Source organism: Physeter macrocephalus, chromosome 14 (assembly GCF_002837175.3).
Source record: "Physeter macrocephalus isolate SW-GA chromosome 14, ASM283717v5, whole genome shotgun sequence".
Taxonomy (NCBI): Eukaryota; Metazoa; Chordata; class Mammalia; order Artiodactyla; family Physeteridae; genus Physeter; species Physeter macrocephalus.
Window position 1 is genome coordinate 83,271,872 of NC_041227.1, and position 17,425 is coordinate 83,289,296.

Sequence of the window (17,425 nt, forward strand, 5' to 3'; positions counted from 1 at the left end):
GCATATTTGGTGTCTGTTGTCCTGAAATGTAGTGATGGTGGGGACTCCTAACTGGTTAAAGTGGTGTTCAAAGAAGGGATTTAACTTGAGGTTGTTAATACGACCAAATTTTAAGTCACTTGACTTTGATAAACATTGGGTGTGCCAAGGTGTAGGGACTTTGTCCTTTGTTCAAGATCATTTACAAGTTAGGATTCTGGTGTCATTAAAACCATTTCAAAGTATAAGAACTTAAAACTATTGAATATGGAGGCATATTGAGAGCAGACTTGCCTGTGTGCCTCCACCTCAGATGGTGGTCCAGGCTGCTCAATTGTGCTTTCAATCTCGTGCTTATTTGTTGACTATCTCTTGTGCTTTTTTTTTTCTCTCTAGTGCATTACACTTAAGTGCTCAGCCTTAGATAATGATACAGAACCCTAATTCTGCTTTATGTGAACTGAGCCAAGAACCAAGTGGAGCCCTAGTCAACAAAGGTGGAGAGACAAATTGCTTGAAAAAATTCCTGAGTTAAAAGGGTATACTAACCTCAGGTAACAGCTTTGCCTCACTGTAAGGATAAGATTGCTCCAGTAAAAGAGATTGTCTAATTCAGGTCATGGTAAGAATCTAAACCCTACACAAGCAGTTTCTGTGCTGCCATACCAATAAACACTAGGCAGTATGTTTCCAATACTGATAGAAAACTGAGGGAGTAAGAATCTTTTGGGGCGCAAGGTACTCTTTTTTAATTACAATACTTTTAAGTTCTCAACCTTTTCCCCCTTCACAGTCGACTCGCTGTAATGTAACTTCAGTGGTCATTCTCCACTTGGGACAAAACAGTGGTGAGGGGAGGGCCGTGCAAGGGGGAGGAGTTGGAAGCCCTCCCGGTTATCTCAATTTTGCACTATGCTAGGGAAATAGCTCTTCTGGTACTAAAGCTGGTGTAACCACAAGAGCAATGTTAGGGGTAAGAATCACTCAGAGGTGTGTTATAAAAATGTAGAAAGCCAAGCATCATGTCTAGAATTACACCTTTGATAACTCCAGGTGTACCTGAGAAGTGCTTGGTGCATAATTTTAGGAACTCTGCCCTAGCAGTAGCTTTTCTTAAACTTCTGTCCTAGAAATACTAAATTGGAATACTTACCTGGTTTTCTTGGTTAAGTTAGACATTGGAGGTAGCTCTTAGACTGTTAATGCTTCAACTCCTTGGAGTGATAAAAACTTGGGCCAGAAAGGGGGGAAACTGCTTATATTAAACCATTAAAAGTGGTAATGAAACATCAGTCCTTTAAAAAGCCTTCCTTAGACTTAAGGGAACACATTAGATTCACTGTCAGATTGGAAGGTTATATCCTTCCCAGTCCCAGTGTTTTGACTTGCTCAAGGCCTGGTTTTTGTTACAGGCAAACCCAAGGACTGGAATGCAAGTGTCATCTCTGACATAGCTCAGAAAATTCATGAAGTTTTATTAGGTTCCTTGCCCCTCAAACTGCTGCTTGCAGGACAGGTGTTTTGCTAATATTTAATAATTTAGGCCTTTTGCAGTAAACCTGGGTTTTGAGGATTAAAAGTTCTTTCCTACACGGGGCTTCCCTGGTGGCACAGTGGTTGAGAATCTGCCTGCTAATGCAGGGGACACGGGTTTGAGCCCTGGTGTGGGAGGATTCCACATGCCCTGGAGCAGCGGGGCCCGTGAGCCAGCACTACTGAGCCTGCGCGTCTGGAGCCTGTGCTCTGCAACAAGAGAGGCAGCGACGAAGAGTGGCACCCACTTGCCACAACTAGAGAAAGCCCTCGCACAGAAAGGAAGACCCAACACAGCAAAAATAAATAAATTAATTAATAAACTCCTACCCCCAACATCTTCTTAAAAAGTGCTCTGCAACAAGAGAGGCAGCGACGAAGAGTGGCACCCACTTGCCACAACTAGAGAAAGCCCTCGCACAGAAAGGAAGACCCAACACAGCAAAAATAAAAAACTCCTACCCCCCCCAACATCAAAAAAAAAAAAAACCCCAAACTATCCTGAGCTAGGGAATGGCCAAAAAAATTCAAAAACAGGCAAATTTAAAAAAAAAAATTCTTTCCTACACATTACACTTAATAAACCTGAAAAATCATTTCACCTGAGTAAGTGAAGACTAGTGCTGGTTTGGGCGATAGGACTCAACACAATTGTGTTGGCCTTTTTCCCAAATCACTGACTTGACAGACTGCAGTCTTGTGAATCCCTTGAGGGAAAAAGGTTTGAGCTGTTGCTCTAATTCTCTCAGGAGCTCTTCCTATCTGTAGGGGTCCCTTAAGGTATTCATGGATCTCAGCAAACTCTACACACCTGAAATCTGAGCAAGGAAAAGTCTCTAAATGCATTCGTCTTCAACAACCTGTGCTATCGGTTGGTTTTGGAAGTCGGTTTTTCACTCTTGGCCTCAAACCCTGCTCTACACTGAATAAAACAGGCCAATTGTGGTTTGTGGTTCCAGCTGACTTCTGTTGACTGAGGGGTCAGCAACGCAGTGGGGAAATGTGATTAGGAGTGGAACTTTGGGATGACCTAGAAAGGGATGGGAGAGTTGATAGATGATCAAGATTTGTTCATGTATCTCAAGCCAAGAGAGTTCTCAGTCCTATCACCTACTCATCTCAATGTTCTTGTCCAGTTAGCTTCTCATCCAACTGCCAGGAATATAGTTCTCAAGTCCAGTGTTGGTCCAAATGTTAAAGAGCCCATGGGAAGGAAGCTACATGTATATTCCGTTACAGCCCACGGTGCAAATACTTCACCTGCCCTTCCTTTAAGGGAATGTCTCCCTGGACCTCTCCACCCCTTATAACCTCAGAAACATTAACACAGAGGGATGCTTATGGGACCTTTGTGACTTGTTAGGCTGGTGTGCAAAGTATATGTGGGTCAGTCTTGCAAATTATTTTAAACTTAATCTTCGACCTGTGCTATCTCTGGAAAGCAGATTCCCTGTGTTTACGAGAACTGCTTGTACTGCACAATATTATGTGCCCTGAGATGCCAGAGTTTGCAGAACAAGCTGCCACTTAACCACTCCCACTTGTAATCTTCACTGTTTCCCTTTTACTTAGGAATTTGATAAGAGTTTCTGTTAATATATTTCTTGTTACCTTTCCTGAAAGAATGCTCACGTGTGTGCGCAAAGATGTGTTAAAAGAATACTTGCTTGGTATACTGAAAGCAGTGGTCCCAGGGGCTGGTCTGTAGCCTGCTGCCACTCCAAGGTAAGTTTTTGTCAGTTCTCAGTGAAATGAAAAATATGAGAACGGCACAGCGGATTTTACATAAAATTAGGTCTATTCAATTTAAAAGATCATATGCCCTCAGTGTAAAAATGTCTAATCTAATGGTTCAGAGTGTTGCTCTGGAGACAGGACTACTTGAGTTCATATGTGGCTGCACCACTTCCTGGCTTGTAACCTTGGGCAACTCATTTATCCTTTCAGTACATCAGATTCCTTACCTATAAAAATGGGGTAGTTATACCTGTCAGAGTAGTTATGAGGATCACATGTGAAGTACTTAAAACAATGGAAAAACTTGCCTAGTGCTGACAATGCTACTGTAATGACAAAATTGGGACCAAGCTAATCGCCCATCAAAGGGGAGTGGTTAAATGATGATAATGCAGTAGTTCAACAGAATGAAGGAGATAGGAACTCATGCAACACCATTGAAGACAGTGAAACATGCTAGAGAAAAATGTGCGCATGTGCACAAGCACGCAGATGGGTGGGCCCCTGTGTGTGGCTTCAGGAGAGGAAAGGGGAGATTGTGAAGGGAGATGTATTTCAGCTTCTTTATCGCCACCCTCAGGCTTCAGGAGGACTGAAGTCACTGACAACACAGCACCGGCAGTGTTCACAACAAGCGGGCCCCCATCCGAGGGCCAGCAAAGTCATTCCGCCTTGAAGTCAGGCCGCACTCCCAAACTGCACAGAGTAGACTTATTTTTGCACAAGTCTCTGTTTCATTTTCCATGGAAACTACATCTCACGAGACTTACCGAACCTCAACAAGATGACTGAACCTCAACAAGCTTCATTTTATTTTTAAAAATTTTATTTATTTATTTTTATTTTTGGCTGCGTTGGGTCTTCATTGCTGCGCGCGGGCTTTCTCTAGTTGCATTGAGCGGGGGCTACTCTTCGTTGTGGTGCGCAGCCTTCTCACTGTGGTGGCTTCTCTTGTTGTGGAGCACGGGGTCTAGGCGCGCAGGCTTCAGTAGTTGTGGCGCACAGGCTTAGTTACTCTGCAGCATGTGGGATCTTCCCGGACCAGGGCTCGAACCGGTGTCCCCTGCACTGGCAGGTGGATTCTTAACCACTGCGCGGCCAGGGAAGTCCATCACAAGCTTCATTTTAGATACACTCTGCTCATTCCTCAAATAATCCGAAGGGGCAAATCATGGCTCTCTTTCAATCAGGCCCAGCCAACTCCAAATGGAAGCTTTAGATAAATGTTGATTTCTGGGAAAGGATCTTGCACTTAGTACGATACTAACTGGGAAATAAGTTTTGAGATTTTCCTTTTTTCATACTTTCTTGATCCCATCACCATCCTTATCTCCCCCTCTTTTTCGTGGTCATCAGAAGCTGAGTGGTGAGGTTCACTCTCCAGCTAGTAGGTCTGTCAACGCCTATAATTTATTCTAGCACCTACTCCTCTGACCATGTTAACACCAGCCAGGACTCCTCTTAAGGAACACCTTTACCTTCACAAGTTTCTGATATCAGTGTTTCCCAAACTCTGTCCTCCAAACATTACAACCGCGGTGAAAGGATGCTGTGGTCACAGGAGCTCAGGAAGTTGTCTGTTACTTCCCCCTTGGAGACCATCTTGAAGACACCAAGAAGTTCTGCCTTAAAGGAACCGGTTTAATGTGGTTCAACCCAGTGTGTTCCAATTTCACTTTTTTTTTTTCCACTTAACTTTTCAATTAGGTAACATGCCTCACACTTTGAGAAACCTCGTTAGAGCCATGACACCTCCCATTCCCTACCCAGCACTGCTGATTTTGTTTGGTTTCCTGGCCTCTGCAGGGCAGAAACATTGCTGGCCTCAGGGAGTGTCACAAACTGGGTCTGGATATTCTACTACTAAAATAGAGCAACACAGGGGCTTCCCTGGTGGCCCAGTGGTTAAGAATCCGCCTGCCAGTGCAGGGGACACGGGTTCGAGCCCTGGTTCGGGAAGATCCCACATGCCGTGGAGCTCCTAAGCCTGTGCGCCACAACTACTGAGCCTGCACTCTGGAGCCCGCAAGCCACAACTACTGAGCCCACGCGCCACAACTACTGAAGCCTGCGCGCCTAGAGCCCATGCTCTGCAACGGGAGAAGCCACTGCAATGAGAAGCCCTCGCACCACAATGAAGAGTAGCCCCCGCTCGCCGTAACTAGAGAAAGCCCACGTGCAGCAACAAAGACCCAACGCAGCCAAAGAAAATAATAAATAAATAAATAAATAAATTTTTTTAAAAAATAGAGCAACACAAATCCCCTGCCCGCAGCTACTAAAGACCGCCCTTCAGCAACAAAGACCCAACGCAGCCAAAGAAAATAATAAATAAATAAATAAATAAATTTTTTTAAAAAATAGAGCAACACAAATACAAAAGAGAACAATATAAAGGAAAACATTTTTCCAACTCACAGGGAAATGGATAAGACTTTTCAGGTTAAATGTTTCTTCTGTAAGTTGTTCTTAGTCAGCTGGTACCTGCTACGGCTTGTCTTCATCAGCTGTTAACAGACAAAACAGTAGTAAATTTTGGACATGTGATTTTTTTAAAAATTACCTGATTTTTAAAAAATACAAAAGTGATACAAGCTCTTGATAAAATACATCCAATGATATATAGGAGTATCCAGTAAAAAGTGAAAAATCCCCTCTTACCTCTCTCACGTCCCCCAGAGCAAACCACTGAAAGAGACTATTTTTCCATCCATTTATTCATTGAACAAATATTTATCGTCTACTGTGTTTCCAGCATTGGAAATGTAGCAATGAACAAAACTGACCAAGTCTGCCCTCACAGAACTTACATTAAAGAGGAGAGGAGACAAACAGGTAAATACATCATATTTTAGATAATGGAAAGTGCTATAGTAAAAAAATAATAAAGCAGAATAAAGGGCATTGGGTGATCAGGGAAAAGCCCCACAGATAATATGACATTTGAGCAAAGGTCTGGAGGAAAAGAGGGACTTGCCTCATGATATCTGGGGGAAGGGTGTTCCAGGCAAAGGGAACATCATGTGCAAAGGTCCTATGGCAGAAGAAAGCTTAAATTCAAGATCAATATGATGGCCTGTATAGCAGGAACTTAGCATGGAGAAGAGTGGAATGAAATTATATCAGGGGTGATGGGAACCTTACTTACTGGTTCATAAGGACACTGTAAGGATACACGTTGTAGGTATCCTTCTGGATTTCTATGCCACTACAGACACATTTGTGTATACATGTCCCAATGTATACATTTACTTCAATCTTGCTAATGTCTGCATAATCATAGTAGGTACACCATGTTTTCCTTAAAATAATTGTATTGCTAAACAAGGACCCGGGAATTCACTGGCGGTCCAGTGGTTAGGACTCCACGCTTCCACTGCAGGGGGCAAAGGTTCGATCCCTAGTCAGGGAACAAAGACCCCACATGGTGGCATGGCCCAAAAACACACAAAAAAACAAAAAAAAACCCACAAGGACCTACTGCAGAGCACAGGGAACCATATTCTATGTCTTATAATAACCTGTAATGAAAAAGAACCTGAAAAAGAACATATATATTCTGAATCACTTTGCTGTACACCTGAAGGTAACACAACATTGTAAATTAATTATACTTCAATTTTTAAAATGGTTTAAAAAAGCGCTATTAAAAAAATTTTATTGCTTTCCTAATTATGAATGTAATACATACTCAATGTAATTAACTTGAGAAATACAGAAAAAGAAAGCACCCATTAAACCTACAATCCTAATATACTCAATTTAGCATATTTCCTATTTTCTCAGTATTTTTTACTTAAGTAACAGTGAGTGTGATCCAGTTGTCAAGACTCGGTCAATGGGTACGCGTGTGTTTGTGCGCGTGTGTATAGAATAAAACTTGAAAGTCCTTTCTCAGTGTCCCTCCTCAGAATCTCTCTCCACACTTATCTTTCTCTGTGTCACTTGGTAAAGGTTTGGTGTATTTACCACCAGGTTGTTCTAATGTGTTTACATATGTATGTATTATATAAAAACATACTTTAAAAATTATACCTAAAAGGAATTGTACAGAACATACTCATGTAGCTTGAAGCCAGCACATATAGATCTCCCTGCTTCTTTCTGAATTGCTACAATATATTTCACAGTACAGATAGACCATATTTTACCCATCTCTTTACTGATGGATATTTGTGGGTTTTTTTCGCTATTAAAACAACCCTGCAGGGACTTCCCTGGCGGTCCAGTGGTTAGGACTCTGGGCTTCCACTGAAGGGGGCACGGGTTCAATCCCCGGTCAGGAACTAAGATCCCACAAGGTATGCAGTAGGTGGCCAAAAAAATAATAAATAAATAAATAAAACAATGCTCCAATGAATATCCTTGAGAACATCTCATCTCAGATGTGCAAATATTTCTTCAGGATATAGCTAGAAGTGGAATGGTATCAAAGAATATGGCACTGAAATCTGTGATTACTACAAAGTTGCCCTTCAAAAAGATGGTACAGGGCTTCCCTGGTGGCACAGTGGTTGAGAATCTGCCTGCTAATGCAGGGGACACGGGTTCGAGCCCTGGTCTGGGAAGATCCCACATGCCGCGGAGCAACTAGGCCCATGAGCCACAACTACTGAGCCTGCGCTCTAGAGCCCGCGAGCCACAGCTACTGAAGCCCGTGTGCCTAGAGCCCGTGCTCTGCAACAAGAGAGGCCGCGATAGTGAGGCCCACGCCCCGTGATGAAGAGTGGCCCCCGCTCAACGCAACTAGAGAAAGCCCTCACACAGAAACGAAGACCCAACACAGCCAAAAATAAATAAAATTTTAAAAATAAAATGCTTTATATATTAAAAAAAAGACGGTACCACATGCAACGAAATACTATTCCGCCTTGAAAAGGATGGAAATTCTGACACATGCGATGTGGATGAACCTTGGTGAAATGAACCAGACAAAAAGGACAAGTACTCTATGATCCCACCTATATGAGGTCCTTAGAGTAATCAAATTCATAGAGACAGAAAGTAGAATGGTGGCTGTCAGGGGCTGAGAAAGGGGATGGGGAGTTAGTGTTTAACGGGTGTAGAGTTTCAGTTTGGGATGATGAAAAAGCTCTGGAGATGATAATGGTGATGGTCGCATAACAATGTGAATGTACTTAATGCCACTGAATCTTATATTTTAAAAGGGTTAAAATGGTAAATTTTGTTATGTATTTTTTAACACAATAAAAAAGAGAACTATACCAATATGAATTCCCACCATACTGCATAAGAGTATCTAGTTCTCCAGACCCTCACATATATATATTTTGGGGACTGCACTGCCCGACTTGCAGGATCTTACTTCCCAGACCAGGGATCAAATCTGTGCCTCCTGCAGTGGAAGCATGGAGTCCTAACCACTGGACCACTAGGGAATTCCCTATATATATATATATTTTTAACATCTTTATTGGAGTGTAATTGCTTTACAATGGTGCGTTAGCTTCTGCTGTATAACGAAGTGAATCAGCTATACGTATACATATATCCCCATATCCCCTCCCTCTTGCGTCTCCCTCCCACCCTCCCCATCCCACCCCTCTAGGTGGTCACAGAGCACCGAGCTGATCTCCCTGTGCTATGTAGCTGTTTCCCACTAGCTATCTATTGTACATTTGGTAGTATATATATGTCCATGTCACTCTCTCTCTTCATCCCAGCTTACCCTTTCCCCTCCCCGTGTCCTCAAGTCCATTCTCTACATCTGTGTCTTTATTCCTGCCCTGCCCCTAAGTTCATCAGAACGACTTTTTTTTTTTTTTTAAGATTCCATATATATGTGTTAGCATACGGTAGTTATTTTTCTTTTTCTGGCTTACTTCACTCGGTATGACAGACTCTAGGTCCATCCACCTCACTACAAATAACTCAGTTTCATTTCTTTTTATGGCTGAGTAATATTCCATTGTATATATGGGCCACATCTTCTTTATCCATTTATCTGTTGATGGACACTTAGGTTGCTTCCATGTCCCGGCTACTGTAAATAGAGCTGCAATGAACATTGTGGTACATGACTCTTCTTGAATTATGGTTTTCTCAGGGTATATGCCCAGTAGTGGGATTGCTGGGTCATAAGGTAGTCAACCGCTGCGCCACCGGGGAAGCCCTCAATTTCATTTCTTTTTATGGCTGAGTAATATTCCATTGTATATATGTGCAACATCTTCTTTATCCATTGATCTGTTGATGGACACCTAGGTTGCTTCCACGTCCTGCCTATTGTAAATAGAGCTGCAATGAACATTTTGGTACATGACTCTTTTTGAATTATGGTTTTCTCAGGGTACATGCCCAGTAGTGGGATTGCTGGGTCGTACGGTAGTTCTATTTTTAGTTCTTTAAGGAATCTCCATACTGTTCTCCATAGCGGCTGTATCAATTTACATTCCCACCAACAGTGCAAGAGGGTTCCGTTTTCTCCACACCTCTACAGCGTTTATTGTTTGTAGATTTTTTTGATCATGGCCATTCTTACCTGTGTGAGGGGATACCTCATTGTAGTTCTGATTTGCATTTCTCTAATGATTAATGATGTTGAGTATTCTTTTGTGCGTTTGTTGGCCATCTGTATGTCTTCTTTGGAGAAATGTCTGTTTAGGTCTTCTGCCCATGTATGGATCGGGTTGTTTGTTTTTTTGATATTGAGCTGCATGAGCTGCTCGTAAAGTTTAGAGATTAATCCTCTGTCAGTTGCTTCACTGGCAAATATTTTCTCCTATTCTGAGGGTTGTCTTTTTGATGTTTTACTTTGCTGTGCAAAAGCTTTTAAGTTTCATTTGGTCCCATTTGTTTATTTTTGTTTTTATTTCCATTTCTCTAGGAGGTGGGTTAAAAAGGATCTTGCTGTGATTGATGTCATAGAGTGTTCTGCTTATGTTTTCCTCTAAGAGTTTTACAGTGTCTGGCCTTACATGTAGGTCTTTAATCCATTTTGAGTTTATTTTTGTGTATGGTGTTAGGGGATGTTCTAATTTCATTCTTTTACATGTAGCTGTCCAGTTTTCCCAGCACCACTTATTGAAGAGGCTGTCTTTTCTCCATTGTATATTCTTGCCTCCTTTATCAAAGATAAGGTGACCATATCCAATATATAATAATCACTTTAATTTTGGATAATTTGAAGGGCAAAAATGACACTGTGTTTTAATTCGCATGTCCCTGATTAAACTTGTGAGATTAAACTCTTTTTGCATTTTTTGACATTAATTTGTACTGCAAATTACCTGTTCACATCTTTGCCCATTCCTATTATTAATTTGTAGGACCGCCTTATACATTCTCAAAAGTAATCATTTTTCTGTTATAACTGTGATAAACAGTGTCTCTCAGAGGGTTATTTCACTTTTTGTTTATGGTGTCTTTGTAAAAACCGAAGTTTTGGATTTCAAAAAGAATCTGCCAATCTTTTTCTTTATGCTTTCTGGGCCAAAGAAGTGAGGGAGCCGCTCTGAAAACTGGGGGCCTTCCCTCCATCCCTCAAGGCCAGTGTTTGAGAGGCAGGGACCACATGCTGAAGGAGTGGAGGGGCTGGGCCAGCAGGGCCACCTGGGCCCAGAACTCAGGCTGCTGGCTCAAAGCAGCAGCAGGTTCACATCCACCCCCACAGCAGGCTCCGGAGCAGGGGCAGGGCGGACGGAGGCCTGGCTCTGCTCAGCTTGCCTTTCTTCAGACTTCGAGTTTTCAGAACTGCTCTGCTCACCCTGAGTCAGAGTGGGAAATCTGACCATTGCATCCAGCAAAGGGGATGCTTCAGCATTTGGGAGGGAAAAGGGCCTTTGGGGCTTATCCAAAGAAGGCCTTACTTCCCAGGGAGAACACTCTCCCCTTCCATAATCCTCGGCCTTCCCACCCTGCTACGTGTGGGTTGGCTGGCAGCTCCAACACTTCCTGCTTTGCCCTGGCGTCTGAGAATCGGCACCCCGACCCCTCCCACTCCTGTGAAAGCTGTTTTTCTGAGCATCAGGCCTGAGCGTAATCACCTTTAGAAGCTGAAGCGGCCTGCTCTCTTTCTGCAGCCAATACTTAAATTCAGATGCTCTGACGGCCTTTTAGATGATCTACTCCTCCCCCGAGCTTTTCCTGGAGGCTCCCGTTCCCACACCAGCCAGGACCTCGCCAGGGACCAAGGCCCCGAGCCACCCAAAGGCATGAGCAGGGAGCTGAGACAAACAGAGACCTCCGGAGGCGAGAAGTCAGAGGCGGAAGGGGCGCAGCGGGGGCTGGAAGAGTCTGCACGTCGCTTCCTCCGCGTTCCTCTGGCACCCGCCCCCCCCGCCCCCACGCAGAAACCTCTGCGACCTCCTCTCCACTTTTCTGTAAAACCACAGGAAGGCAGGTGGAGACCGCTCAGTCCCAGTCAAGTGCTGATGGTTTCCTCTAAGCGGCTGCTGCCCTGCAGACTCCCGTCACCGTCATCGTCACCCGCCTAAAATAATTCACTTATCTCACTTGGAGACCAGCTTTGCCAGCTTTGCTGTCCCCACTTGTATTTCAGGCCAGAGCAGCGCAGCACGGCTCCAAGCTCTGGCCACGGGGTTCAGGTGAGTGGGGCCTGAAATGGGTCTCCTCACACGGAAATTTATAGTGAAATACGGGGCCCATGCCTAAAGACATACCCCAAAGTAAATACACCATCTGTGCAGGCTCTCTGGGGTGACCCAGGAACACAGAATGTAAGGGGCAGAAGGTGGAGACACAAACTCTCTGTGGGGCATGGTTTGGTCTCACCCAGAAATCAGCAAATATCACCACTTCCATCTGGACAGATGAGGCCGAACAGCTCTGCGTGAATCCGGGCCTAAACATCTCCTGGGGATACGAGTTCTGAGCCTTACTCCAAAGCCTCACGTGTGCAGAAATAAAATTAGGCCTTCTGGGAGGGGAGGGAGAGGGACGGACTGGGAGTTTGGGGTTAGTAGATGCAAACTATTACATTTAGAATGGATAAACAACAAGGTCCTGCTGTATAGCACAGGGAACTCTATCTAATTTCCTGGGATAAACCAGAATGGAAAAGAATATTTAAAATAATGTCTATATGTGTATAACTGAGTCACTTTGCTGCACAGTAAACATTAGCACAACATTGTAAATCAACTATACTTCAATTTAAAAAATTAAAAAGGAAAAAAAAAAATGGGTCCTTCTAACCCTGTGCAAAGTGCTGAGGCCGCCCAGACAAACCTGCTCAGTCATCAAGTGGAACAGGCCTGTAACACCCCCATTTAGCAGGGACGATAAATCCCAAGCTAGGTCAGGGTCAGGCACCCTGAGGGCTCCTCCCCGGGAGCGGGGAGGGTGTGAAAGTCTGCTGGGGTGCTGGGGAGGGACGCGCTGTTCTCAGCTGGGACGATGAAATGGAGGAGTGGGTCTGCTCCTGCTCGGTCCCCTCCGTTGCGCTGGCACGCTGGCACACGCAGTACCTGCTGCCACCCCTCCAGTGACTCTGATCTCCGCCCAGGCCTCTGGAGCCAAATCAGGGCGGCCCAGACCTCCTGCGTTGGGGAGATGCTGAGAAAAACAGGCTGGGACTGACTGATTTCGGCAATTGCCTCCTCATCGCCCCTCCAGACAACCAGGCCTGATGGATGACATCGTAGGGGTGGGTCCTCCTAATGCTGCTTCCCTCTGGAGAGCGCAGTGTGAAAACAGGCCTGGAGGGGTTGTTCTGTGGGCCGAGGGGTGGCTGGCTGTGTTTTTCTGGAGCCTCCCTCTGGGGTTTATCTACTCCCCGTGGCTGAGCTCGTTGGGGCCTGCGGACAGAGCAGAACATACCCAGAGGATACAGCATGGCAACCTCCTCTGCTCTCAATACGGCACTTCTGATACTTCCGGTCACCCAACGTGAGGTTGTATTTTTTTCCCCAACACCAACCAATTCAGCAACACCAGCTGGGTGTCCTACAATTTAACTAAGTTCTGACACTATCTACTTGGGGACAGGTCAGATCCCACAGGTTCAGGACATCACCACTTTCAAGAGAAAAGCTACACACTGCATTATCTTCAGAATAAGAATTTTAAATTAGGTTAATAAACATGTTAAAAGATATAAGGAAGCTATTGGAACTACAAAACAAGAAAACAAAAACATCAAAAAGAACCAATAAGAGAGACTAGGTTGAATACGTACTAGTTGGACTAAAAAATAATATTTAAACATTCTCTTGAATGGATGAATTAGACAGCTGAAGAATGAATTAGTGAACTGGAAGAACAGAAATTCCCCAAAAGGAAAAAAGAAAGAACAAAGGAACAGAAACTATAAAACAGAAGCTAAGAGATATGGAGGATAAAAGTAGAAGTGGTAACATTTAGAAAACAGGAGTCCTGGAAGAAGGAGATAAAAATGGAGGGGAGGAAAGGCAAAATAAATAAAAGCAAAAATAAACAAATGGGACCTAATCAAACTTATACGCTTTTGCACAGCAAAGGAAACCGTCAACAGAATGAAATGACAACCTATAGAAGGGGAGAAGATATCTTCAAATGATGCAACCGACAAGAGTTTAACTTCCAAAATGTACAAACAGCTCACATAACTCAGTAAAAATTAAAAAATCGGCAGAAGACCTAAATAGACATTTCTCCACAGAATACATACAGGTGCCCAAGAAGCACATGAAAAGATGTGCTAACTAATAACATCGCTAACTGGGACTTCCCTGGTGGCGCAGTGGTTAAGAATCCACCTGCCAGTGCAGGAAACACGGGTTCGAGCCCTGGTCTGGGAAGATCCCACATGCGGCGGAGCAACTAAGCCCGTGCGCCACAACTACTGAGCCTGCGCTCTAGAGCCTGTGAGCCACGACTACTGAGCCCACGAGCCACAACTACTGAAGCCCGTGCGCCTAGAGCCCGTGCTCCGCGACAAAGAGAAGCCCCCGCCATGAGAAGCCCGTGCACCGCAACGAAGAGTAGCCCCCGCTCGCCACAACCAGAGAAAGCCCGCGCGCAGCAACGAAGAGCCAACACAGCCAAAAATAAATAATTTTTTTAAAAAAATCACTAATTATTAGAGAAATGCAAATCAAAACTACCATGAGGTATCACCTCACACCGGTCAGAAGAGCCATGATCAAAAAGTCTACAAATAAAAAATGCTGGAGAGGGTATGGAGAACAGGATGGAGGGGGTATGGAGAACAGGATGGAGGTTCCTTAAAAAACTGAAAATAGAGTTACCATTTGATCCAGCAATCCCACTCCTGGGCATATATCCAAAAAAGACAAAAACTCGAATTAGAACTAGATCCCGTGAGCCACATGGCGCAGCCAAAAAAAAAAAAAAAGGAAAAAGGAAAATATATATAGCTAAGAGCAAAGAAAAAGAGGAAATACTTTCATAAAACCAACCATTGAAGTCAGAATTAAAATAACTTGTGCACACGTGAGTTCAGAGCTAGGTAGAGCCTTGGCACTTCTGCAGGTTTGAGGTACAGAAGTGAATTCAGAGCCCCAGCCCCTGGCATGAGCCCTTTATCGGGCAGGGCCAGCTCTCTGGGTTGGAGGTTAATTAATGGCCCCTACTTCAGCCTCTGGAAAGCCCCTTCCCTTTTTCCTTCTCTGACATTCTCCCTGAGTTTCTCAGGCTCGGGCAGATTTGTGCACCAGCTGTCATGTGGTACCTGGCTTATTTACAAGAGAGGCTGGGAACTCCTTTAGCCTTGGGGTACCCAGGGCCCTGGGAGCTGCTGGGGTGGGGGAGGGAGGAGAGGGTCTGATCCCTGCATATACCCTCCCTTGGAAACACACCTCTTCCTCTTCCCTAGTCACCTAGCAAAACCTGAAGCCTGGAAGAGTCCTGCACCTGCTTTCGGGGGAGGGTAACACACACCTCAGCTGACTGGCTTCATTTTAAATTCATGACGACAAAACTCGAAGGGGTTTGAACACTGCCCTGCGGTTCTCCTCCATTTCTCTAAGAGGTGATAGGCTCTATTTCTTCAACCTTCCCACACCCTTACTCCCAGATGGTGACCTTGACCTCACATTTCTTTGAGAAAACACCGGCCATCAGACCTTCCCACCCTTGGCCTGAAACCTGTCCACACTTGGACCTCCTGACTCCTTTTCTCGCTCCATGAACAGAGATGAAAGCCTCCACTTGGGCCATCCTCTCACCTTCTCGAGGTCTCTGTTCCTGCAGGTACCCTCCCCCCTGCACTGGCCACTGGACATGCATCAGCATACAAACAGAATCTGTCATTTCACGGACAGTTGATCTTTAAACGAACAATGCCCCCCACCTTGACCTCACGTCTCCTTAGTTACTGTGCCACCTCCCTGCTTCCCTGTATAATGAAACACCTCCAAAGCGTGGTCTGCACATTGTCCTGACTTCAACTTCTTCACCTTCTGTGGGCAGAGGGGGTGGGGATGACTTCAGATTGTCTTGAAAAAAGAAATAAAACATTACAACCATGGTTTAAAAATGGCTTCCTCCCCAGGCCCCTCTAAAGTGATCACAGAAGATTAAAAAAAAAAAAAAAAAAGGTGTAAATCCACAAGGACAAAGAGAGTGGGAGGGGAGACCAGGCAGAGGCAGGGCCAGCAGTGTTTGCACCATGGATGGTGGATGGCCACTCGTAACTCAGTAGAGAAGCTGAGACCTAGTGCCCTGGGAAGCCAAGCACAGAGGAGACCCTGCTGACCGGGGGGAATGAAGTGGACACCTGTCTGCTAACCTGTGGGAACTGTGACATCACCCATGGAGGATGCTCAGTGAAGCCCCACCCACACCGCTGGCTTTCTGGTGCCAGACACACGAGGAAAGCCTCTTCCATGAAAGGCAGAGATCCCCCAAAACAGAAAAAGAGACTCTGATGCATAAGCTTTCCTGTTCTCGCTCCAACTCTCTGGACCCAAGTGCTGCTTGCAGACTGTGCTGGCCTGGACACTCAGCCTTTCTGGCCAACAACCCTTCTCTTCTGAGATGGGTTTTTAACATTGAGGCAGCCCCCTGGGGCACCCTGGGGCTCTGAGGGAGGGTCTAACATTCAACTCTAACTCACTCTCCACGACTTACGTGATCAAGTCTAATGTGAGTGGCATTTCTGAAACGTCCTAAACCCTTGTTCGGCACGCCTGTCCCTGGTTCTTGGGTCAACTTGTCCTCCCCTCTGCTGTGGTCGGAAAGTCTGTGTGCCCCCCAAAACTCACAGGTTGAGACCCTACTGCCCAGGATGACAGTATTAGGAGGTAGGGCTTTGGGAAGTGCTCAGTACAGGAGGATGGAGCCCTCATGAATGACATTCGTGCCCTTATACAGGAGACCCAGAGGGATGTTGCCCTTGCATCCGGTGAGGACACAGGGAGAAGGCCCTGGCTACCATCCTGGCCCTCACCAGTAGGTGACCATGCTGGGGCCTTGACTTGAACTCCCAGCTTCCAGAACTAAGAGAAATAAATGTCTGTTGTTTATAAGCTACCTAGTCTGTGGTAGCAGCCTGAATGGACTGAGGCACTTCAAAGCATCCTTCCTTTCCAGGCCTGCACTAGACCCAGGCAGGGACAACAAACTTTCCTCAAAGTCTAGGGGCCTGGGAGGTGGTCAGACACTGCCAAGGGGAACTGCAGCAAAAGCAAGACATGTGGGACCTTAAAGGAAGCCAGGGATGACACATACTGTGTGACTGCACTCACATGACATTGTGGAGACCGCAGATGTAGAGGACAGAAATCATCAGTGGTTACCACAGCATGGCGGTGGGGGAGGGGCGGGCAAAGGGGCACCAGAGCACATTTTGGGGTGATGACAATGTTCTGTATCTTGACCACTGTGGCGGTCATATGCTTGTATATTTTTGTCAAAATTCTCTGACCTGTTGGCTTTAAAGGGGTGTAAATTCTTAAAAATTACAAAGCACATTAAAGTTTTAAAGGGTGTTAAGTTATACTACAATAACCCTGACTTAAAAAAAAAAGATGGGCACGCAAAGGGAGACGGGACCGCCGGCTTCCAATCCCACCGCCATCACCTGCGAACTGAGCTGTAATCGAGAGCGAGCCAATTAACTTCACCGCTCAGACTCCGTTTCCGCTTCTCTGCGAGGCGCCGGCTCCACGGCGCGCCTCCAGCTTTTTTTTTTTTTTTTTTTTTTTTTTTTTAGCGGTACGTGGGCCTCTCACTGTTGTGGCCTCTCCCGTTG

The 17,425-nt window shown here is 45.1% G+C and overlaps 1 long non-coding RNA gene across 1 annotated transcript; it reads right to left on the bottom strand.

Moving 5' to 3' along the window:
- Window positions 1–3,137: 3,137 nt before the first annotated feature.
- LOC114487743 (uncharacterized) lies at window positions 3,138–17,411 on the bottom strand. The gene is made up of 5 exons (XR_003683090.2): window positions 16,920–17,411; window positions 15,585–15,668; window positions 5,668–5,756; window positions 4,728–4,875; window positions 3,138–4,482 (listed from the first exon to the last, which is right to left on the bottom strand). It is a non-coding gene; the product is annotated as an uncharacterized lncRNA (long non-coding RNA).
- Window positions 17,412–17,425: the final 14 nt, after the last annotated feature.